We start from the raw sequence: 25,145 nt of genomic DNA, 5'->3' as shown, positions 1-25,145 counted from the left end.
TTGCTTTTGGTTCAATAAAACCACAACTGCGGAATAGACATTGTTTTGTGTTCAGTCCAATTCACAGTTACATGGTTATTCAGAAATCAGAGCTAACCTCCTTTGGAGTTAACATCTGACATTAATACAGAGACAATATCATTGGATGGTGATAAGGAATAAGGATTTAAACTCTAATTGCAGTTACATTGGGGTTCTCACAGCCTGCTGGATAAACCTGGTCGGTTAACAGTCCGACCTGATCATTTATTCCAGCATAAATGAGTTCATAACAGCAAGTTAACTAATGCATTAGTGGTATAAATACTTATAAGCTTATAGCTAACATCACCACCATTTGAACTATATTTGTTATAGCGAAATTTTGAGTTGAATGATTTATTATTTAAATTATAATACTATAATTAATAATAATAATAAGCATATTCAACCAGCTTATGGCATAGCATTAGTCAATATATTATGTATTCATAAAAAGTAGGTTAACAATGAGATCTCTGTGAGAGCTGCAGGACTGTAAAAACTCTGACCAATCACTGCCATTCGGCCTGGATCGGTCAGAGGATTGGTCCTGCCCACACTCCCCTCCGTCCCTCCATTTCTGGGGGAATCGACTTATCTCTTGGTTGTCCCACATGCCAGTCAGTCTGATGCGCACACGTAACACCAATGTGCGTGCTCGTTCCTTACTAGTTTCCGCTTGCTGGCTGCGCGTGCGCACTTCTTGCGTTTATGCATCCGGTTAGCTTAGCGGCTAGCTCCGGGTTAGCCGTTCATTGTAGCTCCGCTGCTCTCACGGCACGCTTTGAAAATGTCTGGGAGTCACAAGAAGCAAACCGTGTACAAGTTTATTAGAAGAAGAGGACGGTCTCAGTAGAAAGTAATGAAACGAGTGGATTTGGGAGATTCTTTTTTCATATGATCCCCTTGAGGAACGGAACAGCAGGTATGACCGTCTTGCGTATGCACAGTTTTTCAAGAAGGGACTTTGGCGTTTCTTACTTACTTACATTGCCAGAATAAATCGGCAACTCTACCTTTGAGTTGTCAAAAATAATCAATGTTGTTTTTATTTTATGTTACTAAAAAGTCCCGCCCATTCAGACCAGTTATTGATAGAGGAATCTTTTCTGTCAGAGTGCCTCTCCTTCAGCTCCTTTAGCCCACACTAGTGTATAGAAACCATGTGCCTGCCTGCACTGTGGGATATCCCTCTCAGATTACTCCCTTCGCCCAACCCCTTTCCCTCCCCCCCCCTGCTCCTCTCCTCCACCCCCTACAGATTCCCGACTCAGTCCATGTGCTTCAAATAGAGTGGAAATCTGAACATCCCACCCATTATACGTGCAAACACACATACTCATTCCTGTTGTGCAGTGGCCCAGTTAGTACAGGGGTTACAGTGTGGTGGGTGGGTTATTTCCATTACAGATGACACACTTTGCAGGTACGTTACATCTATTTGAAGAAAGTGGAACTTGGTTTTTGTCTAAACCTGTCCTGAGAGCTGAAGAGGTTCTTCTCAAGAAAAAAAAGTCCCTGGTGTCAGGATGGTGGAGATTTCCACAAAGAGAAGAATAAAGAGTCAGGAGGGGGATGAGGCTTGGCACTACGACCCCTCCCATCAATCACTTCATCACATTTGTGGCATAGCTGTTTGACACAAGCATGTTCTTGTGACCCTCATCACTCTTTTTTTTTTTTTTTTGTTCTTTACTCGGAATCTCTTCTCTCGCTCGCTGCCATTCTGTGCGATTTCTTTCAGTGTTGCGTGTTAAAGGTTGCAGCCCATGACACATCGCCACATACACACAGGCATTGTCCGTGTGCAAAGGTTGCAGTGGGAGGCAGCAGGCTAAGTGACGAGAGTTTGAGAGGAGCTCTTGTTGTGTGCTGGTGGTGTTCCCCATCAGGAATGCGGTGGAGAGTGTCTCCCGTTCTGGAACGGTAGATTCCATAGCATGAACGTAGAGCATTAGCAATTATCGTGATGTGGTTGCTTGCTGAATTTATGGTACTCTTATATTTAAAAAAAAAACAGCATAAAGCTGTTTATTTTGCCACATGTATGTTTCAAGTAGCTTTGAGTTTATTTCAAACTGGTGCATCAAACACATAAGCGTAACCTTCTTTGCACATCATCACTGCATATTTTACAAGTTAACACTGTCATTGCCTGGTTTTCTAATATCGAATATGAAATTCAAATCAGTTAAACTATTGGTAGAACACACTGTCATACAAATGATTTCAACACAAAGTGCTTTGTAATTGTTAAAAACACACATACGAAAAAAATAACCTCACTTTAAATTTTGAAAGTAAGTTAATTAGGAACAAAAAACCCACAAATCAAACAATTGTCGAGGATGTTGAACTGAGGAAGTAAAGTCGTAGTATTTAAAAACACAGGAAATAAACTGGGTATCTTCCTAAAACACTAACCATAACTAAAGATATATGCAAAAAAAACCAAATATAATCTAGATTAATGTTAGTGTATATAATAATGTGGGAATAATTTTAGGCCTAACTGTAAATCTAGATGAAATGGCAACTCGTGGATACACAACCAGAGTACAAATTAACTCGCCACTGTCCAATAAAAGTAAAAATAAACACATTTAAAATAAAAAAATGACTGGTAGTGCTAGTTTTGCATAGAAAAACAGCTATTGTACCTCCACACATCATGTTAACACTTACTGCCCATTGTTTTCAGCCTCCCTTTAGCTACTGAAAGCAGCCAGGAAGCGTTTACAACGTGCGAGTCAGGTCCCTGGCTGTATCCCTCTCCATTGTGTCACGCTCTGCTGTAGATCACAATGATGGCCACTGTGCCCTGAATGAAACACATTGCTGACATTGCTTACATTCTGCATGGTCCGTATGCATCCAGCACAGCTGTCCTCGGCGCAGCTTCGCCAGCACTTTGAATAAATGAATAATTTTGTTGCTTTTCTGGAGGAAAAACAGCAGAATGTGTCTGATTTCTAACAAGAGGAGGGAGTGGGGGGATTCTTGGATTTCTTTGAAAGTATAAGGAAAGTGAGCTCCCCTGTTTAGAGAGAGAAAGAGAGAGAGAGATAGAAAGAGAGGAGTGTTCACTTGATGTCTGGGAGCCAGAGAGTCAGAACAGCAGGACTGTGAAAGATCAAACAGGCTTCCTCTGCGGATAAGAAAGATAGCCTGGCGGGGAGGGAGAGAAAACACGAGTTGGGAAGGGATAAAGGAAAGCGGGGAGATGGCTCTCAGCAGCCTTTCAAGCGGAGGATGGCTGCAAGGCAGCGAACAACAATACCAACCGACTTACTGTAGCTGATGTGTTTGTTTACCGAGCCAAGTTCGGAACAGGTGCAAACCACATGGCTCGTCCTCCGGTCGGCTCTTACCTTTCACCTCTTCGGGGCGCAGACTTTCCCTGATTCTGCTCAGGGCTCTCAGGCTTGGCTTCACGTGGCACGGTCGCTGTGTGTTTTCTTGACAGCTCTGCACACGAGAGAAGCACCGTGGTCACGAGATTAAACCGTGTAAGGGAGTTTCATCTTCCTGAACGAAAAATCAAAGGCGCCATCAATAATTTAGCCACAGATTGCCAAGTACTCTGGGCTCTTTTTGTAAAATCTCTCTGTGTTCCTGGGTGTTTATTCTCCTCTTATGCCCCCGTTTTGTTGCCTGTTACTTTTTCCCAGACATGTTTCCCACTAAAGTGAATGATCTACCAAACCAGCAGTTTTTCTTACGTTCCTCGGCGTCTGCGTTTCCCTCTTTCCTCCCTCGTACGCTGTTTTCAAATCAGCCATATTGTTGTTTTTGGTTTTATTTTTCCTCCCCCTCCCCACTTTGTTCTCGAGGAGCCGAAGAAGAGCCTTCAGAGAGGATGGGGAAGGAAAAGGTGTGTCCACCCACACCGTTGTGCTCCATTGTGTTGCTCTTATTCCGTCATGTCCTCTCTCTCTGACCGACGCACGTTTACCATCGCGCGTTAAATGGGAGGCATACCACGTGGAGCCGTCGACGCCTTGTCCCCACTATTTTCCACATAGAGCGTATTCTCTTGGTATCAGGGCTGCCTGTTCCTGAGCACAGATAGCTTTGTTTAAGGCTATCTGCGTGCCGGAATGGACAGCCCTGATACAAGAAGAATACTGTCTCCAGTGTCTGGTCAGTGAGCTGCATGTGTTTAAAGCTCACTGACCAGGCAGTGAAGTTAGTATGTGTCAAAGGTCAGGAAGCCTGAGATGATAGACCTACAAATGTACAGAGGGATTGTACGAGTAGATTGCAAGTGTAAGGGAGATTCAGTAGGGAGGTAGGGCAAAATTTTGGCAACCTTTGGCAAAATTAGGCGAGAAGTTGGCCGGTGAGCATAAAGATTTTTCGCTTGAGCTGCTCATTGGAAATTTAAAAAAAAATCCCATTTTCTTCCCCCATCAGTGAACATACCATGCCCTAGTGCTAACAGGTCATGCTAACAGCAACATGCTTCGGTGCTGCAGCAGTCACTGAGTGAAGCAGACTCCGAGTTTACAGTGTTCAGTATCAGTGAGGTGTTATTAAAAAAAATAAGAGGATTGTGAAGCAACAGGAAGCTTCATTTTCTGTGGAGTCATGTAAACAGGAGGTAAGACGAACATATTACAGCAAAGAACCTCTGAATTTTTCCCTTTAAGCTGAATGCTCTGCCGTGGGACATGCTGTGTTAAAAAAAAAACCTTTGGGAAAGACTTGGACTTAGGGTAAGGTTCTACACCAAGGGAATCAAACTCCAGTGCTTGGGTGCTGTTGTCCATTACTTTTAAAATGTGTTCCTGATCTTTATAAAGTTCTCAGTTACCTCTTTGGCATGCAGCCAGGCTCTACAGAGTCCTGTTAATGTAAATCTAAAGTATTTGATTAAGGTGTGTTGAAGCAGAGACTCTGAAAGGTTCTAGGACACTGGTCCCAAGGACTGGAGTTCAAGACCCCTGGTCTACATTCTCTGGGGCAAAGGTTCCCAAAAACAGTCTGAGATCCACTAGAAATACTACTATTTATTTATATTTTTGGGCTTTTTCGCAGCTCTAGTGGCTCTCTTTTTTATGAAAGTAGGCTGACAGGAAGGGGGTGGAAGAGGGAGAGAGACATGCAGCAAAGGACCGTGGGTCGGAGTCGAACCCAGGTTGACCGTGTCGAGGACTAAGGCCTTTGTATATGGGTCGCGCTACCCGCTGCGCCACAAGCGTGCCCAAAAATACTACTATTTATGATAAAAAGGTTGGTAAACTATGTTTTTGCTATAAAAATCATAAAACATCTGTGTTGGATCGGCAACCTATCCAGTGTGTACCTCACTACTCACTCAGTGAATGGAGATAAGCAGCACCCACCAGCTTCTGGATAAACATACAGTAATTGCAAACAGAGGAAAAAGCAGTTTTGTGTCACTTGAGACTGGTGGTCTCAGAGATACTTACAAACATCCTATTATTACTGCAGCCTACAGGTAGTTAGAAGGTCCTGGTTGCATTTATTTGCAGCAAAAATTATGTACATAGTTTATAAATAGAATCTGTTGATATCTTTGTTGTCAGGTCCAGAAATGAGAAACTGTCCACAAAATGATGACCCGTGCATCTTTTTTGTGTGCAATATTTTGCTAAATTATAAAGTCAATTTACAGGATTGTTGCAGGTGCTAGAGCTCCTTGAAAGTGTTTGACATTGAACGTGCTGTTTTCAAGATTTGAATAGTTCTTTAGTTTTGGACAAAGTGATTAATATTACTTAAAAACATAATATAATTTTAATGCATTACTATCCAGATCTGCCAGCTTGTTCATCTTATGTATTCTTACACTGACAAAGCACACTGTTTAAATTTTACAGATAAAATATTAGGCTTGCAGACATTTTATTTGAATATATTTGAATTTATACTTTTAAGTAGAACAACTAACAGTGGAACAACTTTTAGAAGAATACAAACAGAGTTTTAAAATGTTAAATATGAACTAAATTCAAATGTTAGGACCGTTTTACTCAAACTAGTTGAGTGAATTATTCCAATTGGTTTGTTTCTAAAAATTCCGGTTTATGCTGACTTAACCCTAACGCCCAGCAGGTAACATTTCAAAGTACATCCTTTAAAGTGCTTGAATGTTGACCAATGCAAAGATGAAATAACCACAAATTAACCATCTTGATTTTGCAGCTACTGTAATTATAGTTTATGTAGCTTTAGTTTGTGTCATCTAGATTTTTGGGGCTTTGGAAATATATTAGCTTTTTTCATTTGGACTTAAAGAGCCTTTTGAGCTCAGGATGTTTCCTAACTCAACAAGCCCGCCTTCAACCTAATGGCAGCAATTTATCAGTGGAGCGTGTGAGTGAGCATGCTGGTTCGGGTTTTGGAGAAGAAGAAAAACAGTCATCTCCATGTTATATAAAACATTACTGAGCGTGATCAGATCCCCCAAAAACACCACTGTGCAGCAGGTAGTACTTCTTTAAGTGGACATTTTTGCAACTCTAAACGATAAATCACAGATAATGAAACCGCATGTGTACATTTATGTCTTTTAAACATCCGCATGGTGGTAAATTAGTCCATTAGGCTCATAAAGGCATAGCTTATTCAGCTGGGACATAGGACCTGCTCTCCAGATGTGCGGAAAGTTGCCGTGTCTCCATGAGGGAATCGGGCTGCAGAAGGACTAAGGCTGCTGATCTACCATCAGATGAATGCAGTGAGCATCAGGCTGGAATGTTGAAGTTGAGCTGCGAGTGATAGTTCAAGGGAAGACAAAGTGAGGTAGAAAATGTGATACACAGCAGAGCATACATGGGTTTGTGCAGCGCAAGCACTGTGGTTACTGTGCGTCTGGACATCCTCAGGCTGCCTATAGGTGAGCTGGAAGGGGTTTGCAAACCTCTCGTCTAGCTATGAGTTCCCACACAGAGATTTATAGAAGGTCACAGTCGTTTAACAGGTGGTTTTGCTCTACTTCAAGGATTCTTAGACTTCACGTTCAAAGGGCAAAATCTGATTTCTTTACACGGTCAAACGTTTAGAAGAACGAGTGTTGAGCAAATATGCCAAAACATAAGGCAGTGGCGGATTTTGATATGGGCAGTTACCCAGGGCGCTATTAGAAAGGGAGGCGCAGTAACATCAGATACTAAGATGTGAGATATGTCACAATGTGCGTCAAGCTAATAACAGCTAGCTTGTTGGCTATTTAGGCCGGAAGCTTTTCTGACCATTTTATGTCGTTCTCAAACATCGACGCATTTAAAATAAACAAACAACGCTTAGTCTGGGGGGGGTGGTCTGAGTTAGGCTAATAATACAAACTAAGCTTCAGCAATTCAATGGCAATATCAAACACATTTAACATTGTAATGTGGTTACCTCTAATCACGTAAATCTTTAGAAAAGTTGCTGTTCTGCTCCATAAACCAAGCTCCATGCCTTGAAAGCTGTAAGGCCCAATAACTCGCGTTATAAGTAAGTAATTTCCCCCTGGCATCATTAAAGTATGTCTGAATCTGAATCTGAATTATCGCAGTATTGGCTCAGCCTCAGCTAAGGGTCTAAATCGACTCTCGGTTCGATGCGCTCCAAGTCAGGTCTCATGGAGATCTGTTCTGCTCTAGCTTACCATAAAAACATATAGAGAATAGCTTTGCAAGCTCACCACCGCCCCAGTTTACTGTGTTGCAGGGACACTAACCCCAGATTCCTTCCTTTTTAGTAGCAGCTTTTTTGTAAATTTCCTACTCTCGGTTGTTAAAACGTTAAAACCAATCTACTTGTCCTTCTTCAGACTTCAAAGATCTAAAAAGTATCAGATGTGCTAAACAGTAAAGTCATCGATGTACTGGATGCTGATTTTGAAAATCATCTAGCTCTAAATGCATTTAAGCCGTTGTATTAGTTTCGCTTAAGCTTGAATATATCTATGAGAGCTCACGAAGGCAATATTGGGTAATTGCTTTCTTCTCACATCACTGCATGTAGTGTCATCTTATGAGAAGTGTGTGCTACGGGCAGGGGGACAATGATTAGTGTAATCTGTTCACTGTCATATTAAGCCCGTTGAAAACCAATGAACTGTCTATAATCTTATTTCCCGCCTTTTTACTGTGTCCAGAAGCCTAAAATATCTGTTAACGAGCCGAGCATTTTCCATTGAGAAATCAGAACAGAAACAGGCTTTTTAACCTGAGAGTTTATGTTAAACTGAACTATCTACTCATTTCCCCTTTTACTGCAGTCGTCTGTCGATATCACATGATAACCTTTCGCCACGACGGCTAGTGGTCAAACAATATCCCCATCCGCCAATTTTCAACAAAGGCCCGCACATTTTCTTGTTTATTTCCTGTTTATTCATCACCGCATCTGCTGTGACATGCTGTTTCACTTCTTTAAACATTCGCTTTCTGCGCGGATTGGTGCGATCGCCACTTTCGGTTACGACGGCGGCTAATTTGTTTGTTTTGTTGTCATATTGAATGAGCAGTAGAGACCAGAGCAGCAAGCTTTTATTTGAAATAAATTATCCACAAACTCAATCAGCTGGACACGTCTGCCTCGTTTGGCTTCATTGACGACTGTGTAATGTAAATCACTTGATGCAAAGCTCATCTGACAACTATATATATGTTTTTTTTGCTTGTGCTGTTTAAGAATTATTTAAAGAAAATTAGTTGACCCTGATTAGAAAATTGACCCAGATAATGTGTGTAATTTAAAATGCACCATCTGGAAGAAGGAATCAAAAAGAAGTGATCGCCTCTCCACTTTCTGAGCCGCAGGAGAGCAACGCTACTTTGTTGGGATTAAAGCAGCCAAATGTAAAACCGGCCATCTTTGCATTTTATTTCTGGATAGAACCGTTTACCCAAAGCTTTTTAAAAAAAGGGACTCATTTTGCGAACATTTTTGATATCTTCTACGATTTCTGGACATTTCATTAGATCGTCTCAAAACCGGTTCTTCACTCAGCTGAGCGACAACTTCTAAGACTCAAAACAAACTCAATAAAGTGGTGTAGATTTGCACGTGCCTCCCACTACAGTTTGTATTACGTCCTCTTTAAAGCCTTCCCTGCTCCTACTGAAAAACGTTAAATGCAGACCCAAATGGAAACGATGTGACTTCAAGGTGGAATCGCTGATGCTATCTGCTGGTATTGACCGTCGTTCGGGATCTCACCCTTTATTTGATGTAACATATCCCTTTGCTCGCTTCTCCCACTGATGTTCAGATAAGAATCCGTAGCCATCATCAAATATGTGTCACTGCCCAGCCTCTGTTCTCACTTTATCCTCTGTTTCCATCTTTTTCTATTTTCCGACCGTCGTTTGCTGCAAGCAGCTGAAACCTCATGGAATGTTGTGATAAGAATCTGCTGTCTAACGACGTACATACCAGTCACGTAGGCATGGCTGCCATCATTTCTGCCTTTCTGTGTGACTTTCATGTGTTTGTTTACAGTTTACTGCTTGACGCTGGCGTTCTTAGACTGCTGTCTGGCGATGCCGTTCCAAACTGTGCTCATCTTTAGATCACCGAGTCTAGTTGCGCCCTGGCAATAAAATGCGTCCTGACTGATTGTGTCACGCTGAATCGCACCAAGAATGATTGTCTGCAGGTCACTTTCTGAAGTGGCCTCAGCACTTGTATGTGCACTAGTGTGGCAGTCTGACCCCAGTCTGCCCTGGGAAACAATGAAGAACCACCTGACCACTGAAGTGACGCCACTCGGCTCGTGCATTAGTATTACGTAACTCTAAAGACAATATTTTTAAGTTAAAAAGTCTACTTGTTGCACGTCTCTTTAATGTCAAACAATGTTTTGTTGCAAGTCAGGATTATATTGATAACTAGATGCCAGGATGCTTAATAGGTGAGGGATTTCCTCTGTAATTTGCATTTATTTTAGATTTTTTTAGATTAAACCCACATTTAAAAAACGTCATACAAAGCAAAAAATATCTGCATAGGTGGAGGTCACTTTTACGCGGTGCTGTTCATAAACTGATAAAAGTTTGCAAGCACCTTGTCTAACTACTACCATGCTGTTTTATGGGTTAAAGTCTTTAGTGCTTGTGCGCTGAAGCAAAGCTTTCTGAAGTCACAGTATTTGTTCTCCCTTTCCTCTCTTATAGGACATCTGTTAAACTACACAATTAAACATTTAAAGAGTTTGCGTTAGGGCTAAACAATACCAGGAAAACATGCAAATGCAATTTATTATGGTGAATGTTATGGTATGACCTGAAATAAATGCACACTTTTTAGCAAGCGGTTTTAGGGTGTGTTCACATCAGCCACATTTAATCCGGTTTAATCAGACCACAGTTTGTTTCCCCCATTGGTCTGTTTTTGTTTTGTTTTTTGGGGGTTTTTTGTACAGTTGTAAACACTCAAGCGAACCCTGGTTCTGACCAAACAACCATACCAAGACCCGCTTTTTGAGGTTGTGTCGGTCCGCTTCATTTGGTACGGTGTCATTCTGGTTTGAGTACGAAACGTCCCTGAACTGAACCAACTACAGAGAACATACGTCTCTTTGGACTTAAGCCACCGTAGCGTCAACCTAGTAGTTAAATTGTACCTTCCGGCGTCTGTTGCTGCTGCCAGTGTGCCATGGGACTGACAGAGAGTCGCATCCTAAAATTGGCCCTCCAGGAATGGAGTTTAAACACCGGGGTTGTAGGGGGACCATTATGGACTCATTGGTGATGGCCAAAAAGATTCTAAAGAAAATATGAAAACAAACTGAGACCGAGTGACTAACATTTAACAGGTGTCCAATTCAGGAAAAACAGGAGTGTTAACGCACCCATAGATTGGAATCATGACAACTATTAATCTTATAATGAAGATGGGGTCGGACCCTGACCCAGCCAATGGTGGGTCTGCACATCAAATCCGTCCACAGGCACCCACCGGTATACGAGAGCAGTTATGGGTGATTTATCTGATGCCTGGTTGATCGACCGTGCACAGTCTAAGACTGTCAAGGCTGATTTAACTTAACTACACACCCCACCAGACAGAGCTTACAGCCAACACACATACACTCAGTGGGCTTCTTCACATGCTTGTGTTGTGGATTAGCCAAATCCACCGACTGGTTGTTAAGCTGATTAAGGGGGTTGTTATGCACTGGCCATTCTGAAACACTGGTGAGAGCTTGAATACTAGTAAGTGTGCAGACATACACTCATGGAGTGGGACAGCTCAGCTTTATGTTTCGTCCCTTGTTGGCCCAGGTGGGTGTTTTTTTTTTTTTTTTTTGTCTGTGTTTGATGGAGTTTGTCAGAAATCTGTCAGTACCTCCTTGGACAGATGGCATAGATCACTAGCGGTCATGGTTTGCATCCCTGCAGCAAACCCGATGTGCATCTACGTGTGTGTGTGAGAGAGAGAGAGACAGAGCAAGAGAGCAAATGAGTTGAAGGAACGAGCGACAGAGATGAAGCCTGTTGGAGCAGACGGAGGCACAGATGGCCACGTCCAGCAGAGACAGGAAATAGAGGTGACACCAGGTGGACGGTATCCTCGAGGATGAACGGCATGCATGAGGACTCAGTTAGCCTAAAGGCTACTAATTCGTCTTATTCGACATGACTGGAGAGCAATCTTTGGAGGTAATAAGGGTTAAACAGGGATCCTGCACTTTTACTTGCAATAAATCTAGATTCTGTAAAGCACTGACTGCAAACATTGCAATTTTAGTTTATTGTTTGCCATTTTAACCCGAACTCCGTTTAAAGTCTGCAGGTCCAGTTCAACCTGAATTTGAAGTTTGCCTGAAAGGTTTTGAAATTTCCTTGAAACCAAAACACTGCTGGGTAATGTGTTAAAATGAAGGAGAATTGTGGCAAAATCAGGGATAAAGGATCTTGTATAAATATAAATCAATTATATAAATATGCAATATTGCTTTGTGATCCTTTAGAAAACTAAAAATGGATATCAAATCCACTAAAAATGGATCAAATCCATAAATGTCATAAGCATTCACACCTGGAAAATGGTAGAAGAAAATTTGCCAAGTTTCCACCGTGTTTCCAGACTGTTTATGAATCTCGTTTATCAAAACACAAACCAAGGTGGTATTTCTAATAAATGTGACACTATTACTTGCAAACGTCCTCTAATTTGATATTGGTTTGATGAAAACTCTTCACTGCTCGTTCCTGCAGCATCCAGACAGTCCCCTCCCCCGGTGCGTTTTTAAGACTGGGTTAGTAGAGCAGCCAGCGGTTGTAAAAAAAAAAAAGAAAAAAAAAGAGCTAGTTAACTTTTGATAAGCAGTTTTTCATTATGCATGAAACCCCTAGACCACCCCCTTAAGTCACACACCCTGCAATCCCTCTGCCACCATGCGAGATGGAGTCGGCGCACGCAAGAGCTGATGAGAGCTGCTGGTGTCGGCAGACGTAAAGGGCGTCTGAGAGAGACAAGGGGGTGCTTCTAGAAAGACTTTAAGAGGTAATGGTGTGTTAGAGGAGAAACGAGTTGTTCATTTTTCAGTGCTCAGTCAGATATCGTATTGTTTCAGGTGTTTTATAGCCGTCAGTGTCACGTCATTTCGCAGAAGAAACGCTTTCTTCCCCCAGGCTGTCAATCTGATCAGCCCTTGTAAAGTCACACTACTCAGATTGATAACATGCTTGTTTGCACCAATTCAGCCATGTCTTCCTCTTTTGGTATATTCATGTGTATATTTATATTTACAAGGAAAATATTGTTTTAAAATGTCTTCAATGCAAGCAAAGTGGCAGCAAAGTCCTTGTATGAAGCAACTTGGTGATTGCATTGATTCTGAAACCAGGCAGAGACATAGATCCTTTCTGACAAAAGGGACAGTTCAGATTTTGTCTTAAAGTTGTCAGTTAAGAAAGTTGGGTTATTTTGGAGTGTTTATGAATAGTTAGTATCTTACCCGCTCTAGTTAAAACTACGAATGCCGTCACACCAAACAGACGATGACTGGTGGGACCAGAGCTGATTTGTGCCATCTTGCAGCAACTCTATTCTTTCACAGCAATTAATTGGTGAATAGAAAAAAAAAAAAAAAAAAACAATCAGCTCATGAGATGAGACGACACAAGATGCTGGATTCACAAGAACGAGACAGGGGGTGATTTTTATTTGCATTTTTAAGAAAACCAAGAATTCATGTTTTTTATAACATAACACTTTCGCAAATCCTTACTAATTCTTGGCAACAAAGTTATCAGTATAGAGCAAATAAGTCCAGTTTTGTTATGTCTAAGTACTGCAGTTTCCAGGCAGGACCCCAACCAGTGTGGTCCTAATGCTCCTTCATACAATGATCTAGTTTGTTTGATTAGTTGAAGTTTTTAGGACTTTGAGCTAAAACCAATTAAATAAAGTCAGGGGTAATCAAAGCAGAGAAATAATCCAATGCATGCAATGTATGCAATCCATGCATACATCTCTGTTGTGTTCACAGGCCAAAAAAATTATTGGATTGTTGTTTTTTGTTTTTTTACTCTGAGAACCGGATTCAAACTTCAACATCATTAGCCGGCTACAGTTACAGCAAATGTACCCCCTGTCTGTCATTCTGTTATATTTTTTATATGTTTTTCTGATAGGTAAAAAACCCCACCCTTGAGCGATTTAGACAAATGTTTCTTCATAATCTCGAAGCTTCTTCCTCTGCAGCAGAGTAAGCCGGCCCCCATAACCAGATTAATTACCAATAATGTTCCATATGACGTCTTACAAAGCTGTTCTGAGAACGACCCGGACCGGAAAGTGTCAAATGCAAAAGTAATACAATGTAAAAAAAATAAATAAATCAGGTTTGACGTACTTTAAGTGAACGCATTTGTTATTGATTTTTAAGGGGCTTTGCTGTCTGTTGGATAGTTACTAGAGATGAAATGGGATGAGAATCGGTCTGTCATCACAGTTATTGTTTGCATGTGTGACACGGTCAGCAGTAGTTTTCAAATTGAACCGGTTTTGTCCCCATTTGTCTTTGCCTGGTGCCTTTTTCTCTGGAGCTGTGGATAAAATCCAGCCCAGTAAAGGGTTAATGAATTCCTGAACTGGATGGGGTGTGAAGTTGTGCAGAGGAATTTACCCCCGCTGAGGACTAACCCTCACTGTAACTCCCCACCTCCTCCTCTCACACGGAGGATCTGTTGGTCAAAACCATGCTGGAAACACTCTCGGCTTTCTTAGTTTAATTGACTTCATCTCAGCCTATTGTGGTATTCTGCCACCTGTGTTGCCTAAATTAGCTGTACTCTTATATGTAGGTTGTTGATGCCAAAAATTCAGCTTTCTGGACAGATAAGAAAACAAAGAAGGGGAAACTGGATCTGAAACTTTGTTGCATTTTACCTCCAGCATCTTACATTTTCTTCTCCATAACCCTTTCCCTCCCAAACGTTCCCCTCTAAGATTAAAATTCATCTGTCTGTGAGATTTTTGATAGCTAACGAGGCTGATTTTTATGCCCATATATATAATCAAACATACCTTATCAAGGCTAAACTAAAAAAAATGGAAATTCCTCTAACATCTGTCGTAACTTTAAAATAAAAAGAAAGTGCTCAAGGTTGATGACATTGTCCAAAGTGGTGTTATTCTACTGAACCTTGGTGCCATACCTTTTAAAGAAATCTAACCTTTCTTAAAATTAGCCCACTTTCTCAAGACAAGTGTGAAAACGACAAGAGGAAATATCTCCAGAAGCTATTAACGCTTCCCTGTCTATTTTCTGCTTTTTTTTCACCGTTTTATTGCTTCTGCTCAGGTGTGTACAACTGTTTTGTGAGCACTACAAGGAGCTGAAAACATAAAATGGGTCAGGCTAAGCCGTTAAAAAAAAAAAAGCTGTAGGACAAGCGAGTGGTCAAACCGTGAGAAAAGCTGAACAGATGCTGTACGGAGTCTCGGATTAACAAAGACGGCAGTCCCTTTCTTGTGGAGATCTTTGAAAAATTTCGTTGCCTCATCTATTTCTTGATGCGTTTTTCCAGTGGGTACAACTGTTTCCTTGCGTCATGTTTGTTTGTTTGGTTTGATGCATCCCTAAAAGCCCTAAAAGCATTCTTCAGCTGTCTGTTCTCCATTAGGAGCTTGGGTCAAAAGTCCTAAAATAACAGAGAGAAGTCTAACTTTTCCATCCTAAAACCTTGTGTTCTTTACTTATTGATGGCACAGCTCACAGTGATTTTTCCTCTCTCTCTCTCTCTCTCTCTCTCTCTCTCTCTCTCTCCCTCTCTCCCTCTCTCTCTGTTTCTTTCCCTCCCCTGTCGATCCCCTCCGCTGCACGGCACGTTTTGCGCAGTGGTTTGGCTTCAGCTGGCTTTTCCATGTCTTCCAGTCGCTAAGCTTGTTAACTTGCATCCATGAGACGACACTACTTTTCCTTATGCTCCCCATGTGTGAGAAAGGAAATGCCAGCATAAGTTTAACGTGTATATATATGTGTGTGTGTGTGTGTGTGTGTGTGTTTGTTTTTAGAGGAAACATCCTGGCCCAAGGAAAAGACTTTGGTTGGAATCTTTCCATTCCTGCAATAGTTTTCCCTCCATCTTACTGTACTGTAACCCTATCTTTTCCTCTTCTCCCTCCTTACTTGCCGTGTGTGTGTGTGCGTGTGTGTGTGTGTGTGTCTGTGTATGTGTGTGTGTGTGTGTGTGTGTGTTTGCCTGTGGTGTGCACTCAAGCAGAGATGTCTGGAACCAATAGATTGCACCTTGATGCAGAGTCATATTAGAAAACACTACTTGCAACCCGAGGCTTTGGCACCTACCTATTTAAATCTTTTGAAAGGAGAAAAAAAACAAAAAACAACAACCTGCAGACACGAGCGCTCGCACGTTCATCCCAGTTCAACCTGCAGACCCCTGACCCAGTTTCCTCCTTCAGTCTGGTTTCACGTTATATTGCTGAACTCCTTTGCTGTCTGTTTTTCAAGAATTTAAAACTTAAGATGTTCCATGTTTAGCTTTAGCTGTATTGAGCTGGGGGCAAAGTTTTCAACTGCTAGATCAGGGGTCCGAAACCTGCAGTTCCAGAGCCACCAGTGGTTTACCTAATATTATTACACATTTAAATATTGCCATTTTATTGTTTTTTTTATTTTTTTGTTCTGTGCCCCTGTGAAAAAACACTGGCCCCACCTTGGCCCCACTGGTAAATTTGGTCTAGAACCGCCACTGCTCCCATGTTTTATTTTTTTTGTTTTTGTGGAGGGGGATTTATTTAGAGGAGCTCACCTCAGTCGATCCTGTTCACTCTACATACACACGTACACTTCCTGTAGTTGTTTTAGCGTATGCCCCCCCGCTCTGCTGTGTGCTCCCTGCTGGCACTAAACCGGTCCGGCCGACTTCCTGTCCCTCTGTCCTCTCTTCCTGCATGCACGGGGATGAATGGACATATTATTCACACTGACGCAGTGCCCGCCCTCTTACTCACCCTTTACACTACTTTGTGTTTCTTTCTTCTTCTCCTCTCTGGTTCTTTCATTCTTTTGGGAACAATAGCATGAGCTCACTGTGGTACAACTGAACCACCCCCCCCCTCCCCCCTCCTCCTCTTATGCTTTGCACAGCTCTGTAGTCTATGCTGCAGTATCAGCCCCCGGAGCAACAAAGACCAGGCCTTGCTGCATAAACACGCTGGGTATGCGTGCTAGAAATCGCTAAACCACAAAAGAAAGCGAGAAGAATGGCCAATGTTCTACCAGGCTTGTTGCTGCACCACCTGGTCGGGCGTCTCTGATATTATATCACGGCTGTCAGGGTTTATGTACACTTACACTCAGAGTTGACAGCGCCTTTGTAGAGTTCTCCCAACATATCACAGCTTAGTAGATGATGTAGATTATTTTAGCTTGTGCTAAGAGCTTGGTACCTAAAGCAAGTGTTTGAGCAGTAAACCAGTGACGCTGTGACCCGTGGTAATCAAACTTCGCAACAATATGGCTTCAAATACTTTTAATATCTGCTGTTTAGGGTGGCAAGACAAGTTGGCTTGAAAAGGTGGAAACTGTTCAGTTAGGTTTGGCCCTTTCAGTGTATTTTTAAGAAACCAAGGGCATTGGCTTGAAGTGGGTCTCAGGTGTCAGTATAAAAGACAACTTTACTAGGTTTGCTCCACCCTGCCCTATTTGCGTATTCTGGCAATTTAAACATTTCCTGGTCTAAAAAAGCCTTAGTGGCTGAGATACTAAAGCATTGGTGGGAACATTGCGATGAAGGAATAGAACAAAAAAAGACGACGTCAGGAAAAGCTTGGTTAGCCATTTCTAATATCACCATTTAAATATTCAACAATTAAAACAGACTCAGCCCAAAGTGGCTACAGGAAGCATCTATGAGACCCTGCATGTGGGCCCATCACCTGCAGAGTGAAACTTGGGGATCAGGTGCTTTGCAAGTTGGATGGCAGGCCAGGGCGGCAGCCTTGTTGTGCTAATTCCCGGTGACATGATCTGTCTTTGGAGACATGGAATATCACCTCACTGGCGAAGAAGGAGCCAAAGCTCCGCTGCATCAATTGAGGTGGTCCGAGCATCTGATCAGAATGCCCCCTGGGCGCCTCCCCCTGGAGACTTTCCAGGCATGATGGATGGATATTCAACAGTAGCATCACAATGACATGCTTTCCTGATGCTGTGCATCCTAATAGTGTCTACTGTTGACAATTCATCTGAAATCATTACCGTTTTAATGAACTAAGCTGGAGTATATATCCCACAAATGTCTGTTGATGCATATTCAATAGGTACTTTGCTGCTATCGAGTGACGAAAGTTATTCCCAATTATAACTAATTATGCTAATTTTCATACTACTATTGCAGGTGCTATATTTCAACGAACAATCACTACTTTCATTTAGCATCAGCTGCAAAGCAAAAAGACAAAAAAGTTTTAATTGTAAATAAATGTAGGCAGTAAGGAATTCGGTTATACCCATCAAATCTCTAAAATACGTTTTACTCCGTTCGTTACCGCTGCAGATACTCCAGAGGAGAGTTGGAACAGTAGATGACAGGTGAAAATTAATAAATGAGGTTAATGTTAGGCTGTCTCATTTACCTGGCAGCTTTTTTGATAATAATTCTACACAGAAACACTAAACACAACGATGTAGTAAAATCAGCAGGTCACACCATGAAAGGACACGCAGAAGCAGAGCAGACTGGATACTGCAAAGGTGGCCATCTTCAGTCCTCAATGGTCAATGTCCTGTGAGTCTTAAATGAGCTGTTGCTGATTCAAAAGCTTGATTCCAAAAATTTTATTATCTCTTAAGCCCCTTACCAAGCTCTCCAGAAGCCTAATAATGATGCAGTCCTTTAAATCAGGTGTGTTTAAGCAATTTATAATAGGTAACATCTTACACTGTTTGAGAGAGAGAAAAAAAGTTGCTGTAAAACGAGATATTTATACTTTGAAACAAAAAAACAAAATATTTGGAGACACATTTTAGGTTGTAAGTATGTCAACTTTATTTATGTAGCACCTTTCACAGGATAAAAACCACAAAGTGCTTCACAATAAGAACAACCATAAAACAGCACAAAATAAAAAAGATAAAACAGCATTAATGCAACATCAAAGGATAAAACTAGTTAAAACTAGTTCAAAACCAGTCAGAACAAGTGGGTCTTCAACTGCTTCTTAAAAGAGTGAACAGAGTCAAGACAGAGTGAAGATAAAGGCAACGCATTCCACAGTCTGGGGGCCACAGCTTTAAAAGACGGATCCCTTCTGGTCCTGAAATTAGTTTGTGGAACCATTAACAGTCATTGGCTGGAATATGGTTGTAAAAAGTTGGTAATGTAAGCTGGAGCTTGGCCACTAAGGGCTCTAAAAGTAAAAACTAAAATTGTACCGGCAGCCAATGTAAAGAGATTAAAACTGGGGTAATGTGCTGTCTTTTTCTTGCGTTGGTCAAAAGTCTTGCTGCAGCATTCTGCACGTACTGCAGATGGCCAAGATCTTTCTTATTCAAACATATAAACAGGCTGTTACAATAGTCAAGACGAGATGGGATAAAAGCATGAATAATCACCTCTATTTCAGCCTTTGACACCAAAGTTCGAAGCTTAAACATATTTCTTAGCTGAAAGAAGCTGTTTTTGTTTAATCTGCGAGAACGACACTAGTGACATGGCAGAATCAAAAATGACACCAAGGTTTCTGAGGCTTGTTTTGACTGAGCAAGCCAATATGTCCAGAAATTGCTTAATTTCCATTATTTTGTTCTCAGTGTTTCTGTCTTGTCAGATTTAACCTGCAAGTTGCTGTCGCAAAGCAGGACAACTGAAGATTTTCATTTGGCTTGAAAGAACAATAGAGCGGAATGTCATCTGCATAGAACTGACAGGACATGGGAAACTGCCTGTTTATCTGGCCAAGATGGAAAATATATAAAAGAAAAAAGTAGGTCCCAAGACATCCGGACAGTGCCCTGCGGTACCCCACATAGCACATTGTATTTGGTGTTTTAAATTAGCAACTTGCACAGTTTAAGCTAAAGTCGTCTCTATGCGTAGTGTTAAATTAATTTTACTGTACCTGAGAGATATCTAAAAGTCCCCTTACCAAAATCAGATACAAAATGACTAGAAGTGCAAAAGTATGAAATGGTAAAGGAGAGAAATGACGGGGCAACAGTTGTTACAGAAGCCTGAATGCACAGCCGACATGCCCACATTGAATTTGCTTCTTATCCCTTATCTTAATTTTTCAAGCACTATAGTGATGCCAATGATGGCAAACATTGAATCTTCTGTCATTGTAACAACTTCCACAGGATGTTACTGAAGAGCACTTGTTGTCAGTGAATGCCAGTGTTGCATTCACTGTTCAGAGAAAGGTTGGAAATTTTTGGCCGTCCAACCAGATCGTCACCACTCAGTGCAGACTGAGCAAAAAATCATCCCTATTCCTGTCATCGGTGCATTTCAGTGGATCTCTAAAAAACATCTGGTGTAGTAATCAAGTAAGAAGAGAGACATTTGTTTTTTTCTTAAGGTAATCCTAAACCTAATAGGGAATTTCTTACAGATGGTACATATATTTTTTTCCTTTTCTCTTCAAAATTGTATCATTAGTTCCTCTCAGCACCAACTGTGCAGATAAGCCTTAAAAATAAAACCATATGATGTGCCTTACATTTCTCCCTCACTTTAGATTGTCTTACTTTAGATCTCTAACCCATAGACATGTCATTATAATAGCATTAAATTCACAGAACACTATAGCTGTCTTTTAAATCAAAAAGGGTCGGTACTGTTGGCTCGTCACTCTGTTACATTTCCTCTGCAGCCAGTTCACGCCATGCCTCAAACAGTCCTCGCATGTACTTGCCAACAGCTGCCACATCTGTGTGTGTGTGTGTGTGCTGTCCAATAACATTTCCACGTATGATGGGACCACTGGGCTGCACGATTGTCTCCTGTATGTAGGCCAGAACCAGAGCAGAATCCGGAGCGAGCGTCTCACCTGTCGGCTCTAGCCAAAGCAGCCTGGAGCTCTGGGAGCAAAATGTGCTGCAGAACTAAACCCAGCCAGAAGACGTAATGTTGCAGGAAAATGTATTTTTAGCTTTCATGTTGTACTTGCCAAATAGGGATGGATGTCACATGACTGGCTGCGCTGGGCTGCAGCATTTTTGTGTTTGTTTGTTTCCCTTTCTGGTTTATATTTCATGACGTTCTGGCCATGCATCCATCGCCGTACACAGCCACGTGCCAGTGTCTGGTTTGCTTAGGCGACCCAGACTAACAGCCTCATAGCCTCCGCCTGCCTCCGAAATAAACTGCAGTCATCATCATCATCATCATCATCATCATCATCATCCCTGGTGGTAATGCCGCTCTGTTGTGGTCTGCTGTCTCCGTCCATTTTTGTGTCTTTGGGTCGGACTTAGAAAACAAACCCAGTTTAATGGCGGATGCCAATTCCTGCTAAACCTACACAGGTTGTCAAAAAAGGAACAGATTGCTGCAGTGAATATAAAATGAAAAACTGTACTTTATGCAGCTAATGTTAACTAAGGATGATAACTAGCTGTTTTAGTTTTCGAACAAGTTAAAATATTTGTTCGCATTAGTTTATTAATCCTGGTTGAACGGGGATTAATGTGCCCAAACGGAGGCGGACAGCCTGTGGCTTCGTCGGAAAGAAGGAGGTGAGACTTTGTAAGGCATGGAGGGAAGAAAGGGAAGAGGAGAGCATCGGTAAAGTAGATTCCCAGAGCTCGATGTTAAGACCTGCTCTCATCGGCCTGGAAAATGTGACTGGACGGTCTTGTGGGGGGGTGAGCGGCGGAGGCGTCACATTCCAGTTCACATCCCACTGTGGACTGACTTAGGATGATGGCCATTACAGATGAACAAAACGGAAGCAAAGACCTGCACTGATTTTTAATACTTCTCCTTTTTTTCCTCATATTGAGAAGTCAATTTTACCTTTACTTTCTCGTGCTACAATATTACAGTTCGAAGGTCAATAGAGATGAACCCATCAGGCTTTTCTTCGTGTCGGGTTCCAGTACAGCTGGTTGGTTTTCTGCAAAAATCTGACTTGCCGATTCCTCTTTTGACAGCTTTTCTTTCTAAGAACTATAACTAACGGTGCATCCAGCTCAGGAAACTACCGTATGCTCAATTTACGGCCCAGGAGAACGAGACAAGATTTAGCAATGATTTTTGGCTGAAACTGAGAACCCACTATATATATATATATATATATATATATATATATATATATATATATATATATATATATATATATATATATATATATATATATATATATATATATATAATTATTTTTTTTATTTTTTTACATAGATCTGTTTCAAACTGGGTTGTCACTATTACTGTCTGTTACTGGATTTTCAAACATTGTTTATCAGAGTTAACGTTATCACGGGGTGAGTCATTCCATCTGAACCAAAGATACGAAGAAAAAAAAGAACAAAGAGATGACAGACGAGGGAAGCAAACCACAACATCAGTATACAATTATTTTACCTCAACTATAAACGATAAATGATACAATATTTCCTCATCCCTGAATGAAGTTACTGGATATCGCTCAGTATCTTGTTACCTCCCTAACTATAACACATGCAAACTCATCAGTGGTAACATTGTTTTGATTCCACAATTGACGCTGACTGTGAAATCAAAAATGTGAGGATTTCTCCATTTTTGGAGATGCATTTGTGTTTAATTAGCTTTCATCAGGAACTGTAAGTAAAAAAAAAAAAAAAGAAAATAGACATTTTCTATTCATTAGATGTATTAAAACTAAGACTTGATATACATCCAGACATTTTCTTTCCTCAGTAACAATTTTGCTGAAGGTTGGAGATGTACATTGATGCTTGAATGGAGTCCTGTAATTCCTCCTTTGTTTTTGTTTTTCTTGTGTTGGATTAAAAATAGGACAACTATCAAGCAACCTGCAGCTATTTTTATCATTCTGATCTGGTCTCTGTTATGTTGCGTCATCTTTTAAATACATTTTGGGACTGGTTAAAATCGGACGGGGTCGGAGCTCAAAGAGGACCAAAAAATCGGTACCCGGCAGAAAACGCCTGATCAGTGCAATCCCACGAGGAGCCGATGAAAATTAAGGTCAAGTTTGCACCATTTGAGGTGAATACATAGAGTTTAGGAGTGTTTCTGAGGCTAAAGGCATGCCCTCCATGTTTCCCTCAAGACATCCTCCAGCCGTCTCCAACACGACTGCCACATGCTTTATGTCCCCGTCGTACACTCCCTGTATATCCGAGGGTCTGTTTCCATCCGAGGCGTTGTGCGTGTGCAGTGTTGTTGTTTTGGATGGGCTAATTACAAGGCCACCATCTCGAGGTTTTATGTCACGGCTCGAAGAGGCGGGGCTCTGACTCACACACTCCCCGTCGTCGTCGTCGTCGGGCCGCGCTGCGCAACCAGCAAATTACACACAGACGCGTACATGACCAGGCTGCGAGACAATAACACATGTTGTCAAAGCAAATCGTCACACCGGGTCATTAGCACGGACACCAGCGGTGTGTAGAAATGCATTTTATCGGAGCTTTGGTCGTGCCATGGGTCTGTGGCCTTTTTTGCGCAGCAAAATAAAGGAGTGAGCAGCCTCCGGGCAAGTGGCAGGACACTTAGGTCCGTGTCTGCGGGGGGGGCGGGAGAGAGGAAGAGGGAGGTGGGAGGAGCGGCGCGGTCACAGACACTTTTTATATATTCCACTTCTCTTTGTGGTAATGAGAAACTGCACTCTCAGCTGGTAAACACAAAAGCTGCATCACTGCCGGCGTGACAGGCGGCTGGTTCCTGGGGGTCTCTGCGAGGGTTTGTGCGGAGGGGGGGGGGATACATACTGCAGCGCAGCCAGGATGGAGGCCAAAACTGTCCGATTCCTCTACAGCCAGCGTTGTAAAGGTAGGAGGAGACGCGTGCGTGTTGCTTCCCGACTCAAGAAAAAAGGGGGTCGGTGCTGCTCTGCGTTGGCAGACTGCGAAGAGAGCATAGCATTAATCTGTCAGCTGTCAGCACTGATTCAGTGCATGTGTGTCAGTGCCCTTGGTTCCCCCCCCCCCCTCCAACGTAAATGCGCGCGTTTCGCCGCGGTCGCTCCCCCTGCAGTGGGCAGCTCCCTCCGGGGAATGTTTGTGTTGCCGGTGATTGAATGTGGTTTCTGAGTGTGTCTGCGCTGAGTGCACTCTATTAATTTGAGGCCAGAGCAGCAGCAGCAGCAGCAGCAGCAGCGGTGCAGGAAGGGGAGAAGGGACGGAGGCAGGAGGAAAATGAAAAGTGATAAGCGAGGATAAATGGCTGCCTCTGGAGATGAAAGAGGATATCTGATTTGCTATCACACACACACACACAATAGCACAGTTGACTGTAAACATGATGCACACACACATACTTGGAGGTTCGTGCTTCATGAACTGCTGGATGGGAGTCTGACTCCAGCCAGGTCTCTTAGCTCCAGGTGGTTTTGATGTTGGATCCGTTGCACGGCGTTGTGTAATTCATTTTAATGATAACCTTGCTTTACCCCTTGTCATCGGTGCATCCCGGGTTGTATAGGTAATAACATGTCATTACAGAGAAAATAAACCTTTATGTCAGAATTTCAGGAAGCAAACGTTGCATGCGGCGCCGTGAATCATGCTCCTTCTCACAGAGTTATCCTGTACCTGCTGTTTGCTCTCTGGCTGTAGACGTTTCAGATCAAACTGATTTTGATATCAGAGAACCAGAGTAAAATGCAAAATACAGTTTCAAATGACTATTTCAATGTGGTAGTGGTTAAAGTCTATCCAAACCAAGCTGACCCTAAGTGAAAAAGTTTGTTAAACCATGAATAAAACAGTTTATTAACTATGATGGACCATCATTTTTGGTTCAGTGTCACTAGCCACACCCAGCCTGAATTATTACTGCCCTGTAGACTAAAGAAATCAGTCTTATAGAATCTGTCTGACAATGTGAAGTGGGCTAAATAAACTCAAAAGGAAATACATCATCCTATTATGTAAAGAAAATCAAGAACAGAGGAAAATGAAAGTCATTGTTAGCCGTCGATCTGGCAATGGTTACAAAGTCATTTCTAAGGCTTTGGGACTCATGTTAACCAAAGTGAGAGTCGTTATCCGTAAAAGGAAACAACATTGATACGTGGGGAACCTTCACCAGATGCGGCCATCCTAAATAAATGCGTTTTGTGACATGTGGTTTAAGACTAACACAGTATTTCAGAAAGAGAGCGTCATGTATGGAATGTTGTAAATATATATATATATAACAATGTGTGTATTCTGGAGCACGTAACAAAAGTAATTTCCCCCTGGGATCATTAAAGTATGGCTGAGTCTGAGTCATATTGACTGTAAAACATGATGGCGGTAGTGTGATATCTGACCTTCATTTTTATAATCTTAAAATCAAACGCAATTGTGTTAGGAAGCAGAAAATAAATAATCACTAGAAAGTCCATACCTGAATACCTTTAAAAACCTTCCTTTCTATACTTAAATTCGTTTAAGATGCTCTTATATCACATAAAGCGTGCTCAGAAACTCCCCAATGTGGCTGAATTGAAAAGCCGTCAATTGTAAA

General features: G+C 41.8%; 1 protein-coding gene across 1 annotated transcript in view; it reads left to right on the top strand.

Annotated features, from left to right (window-relative positions):
- The window catches only part of srgap2 (SLIT-ROBO Rho GTPase activating protein 2), a gene marked incomplete in the record, with an annotated part of 70,673 nt that overhangs the window by 23,229 nt on the left and 22,299 nt on the right, over positions 1–25,145 (top strand).

The sequence above is a fragment of the Fundulus heteroclitus genome, chromosome 20, assembly GCF_011125445.2.
Source record: "Fundulus heteroclitus isolate FHET01 chromosome 20, MU-UCD_Fhet_4.1, whole genome shotgun sequence".
In the NCBI taxonomy this organism is placed as follows: Eukaryota; Metazoa; Chordata; class Actinopteri; order Cyprinodontiformes; family Fundulidae; genus Fundulus; species Fundulus heteroclitus.
Note: the sequence above shows the minus strand (reverse complement) of the source record. Positions and strands in the feature narration are given on the sequence as shown.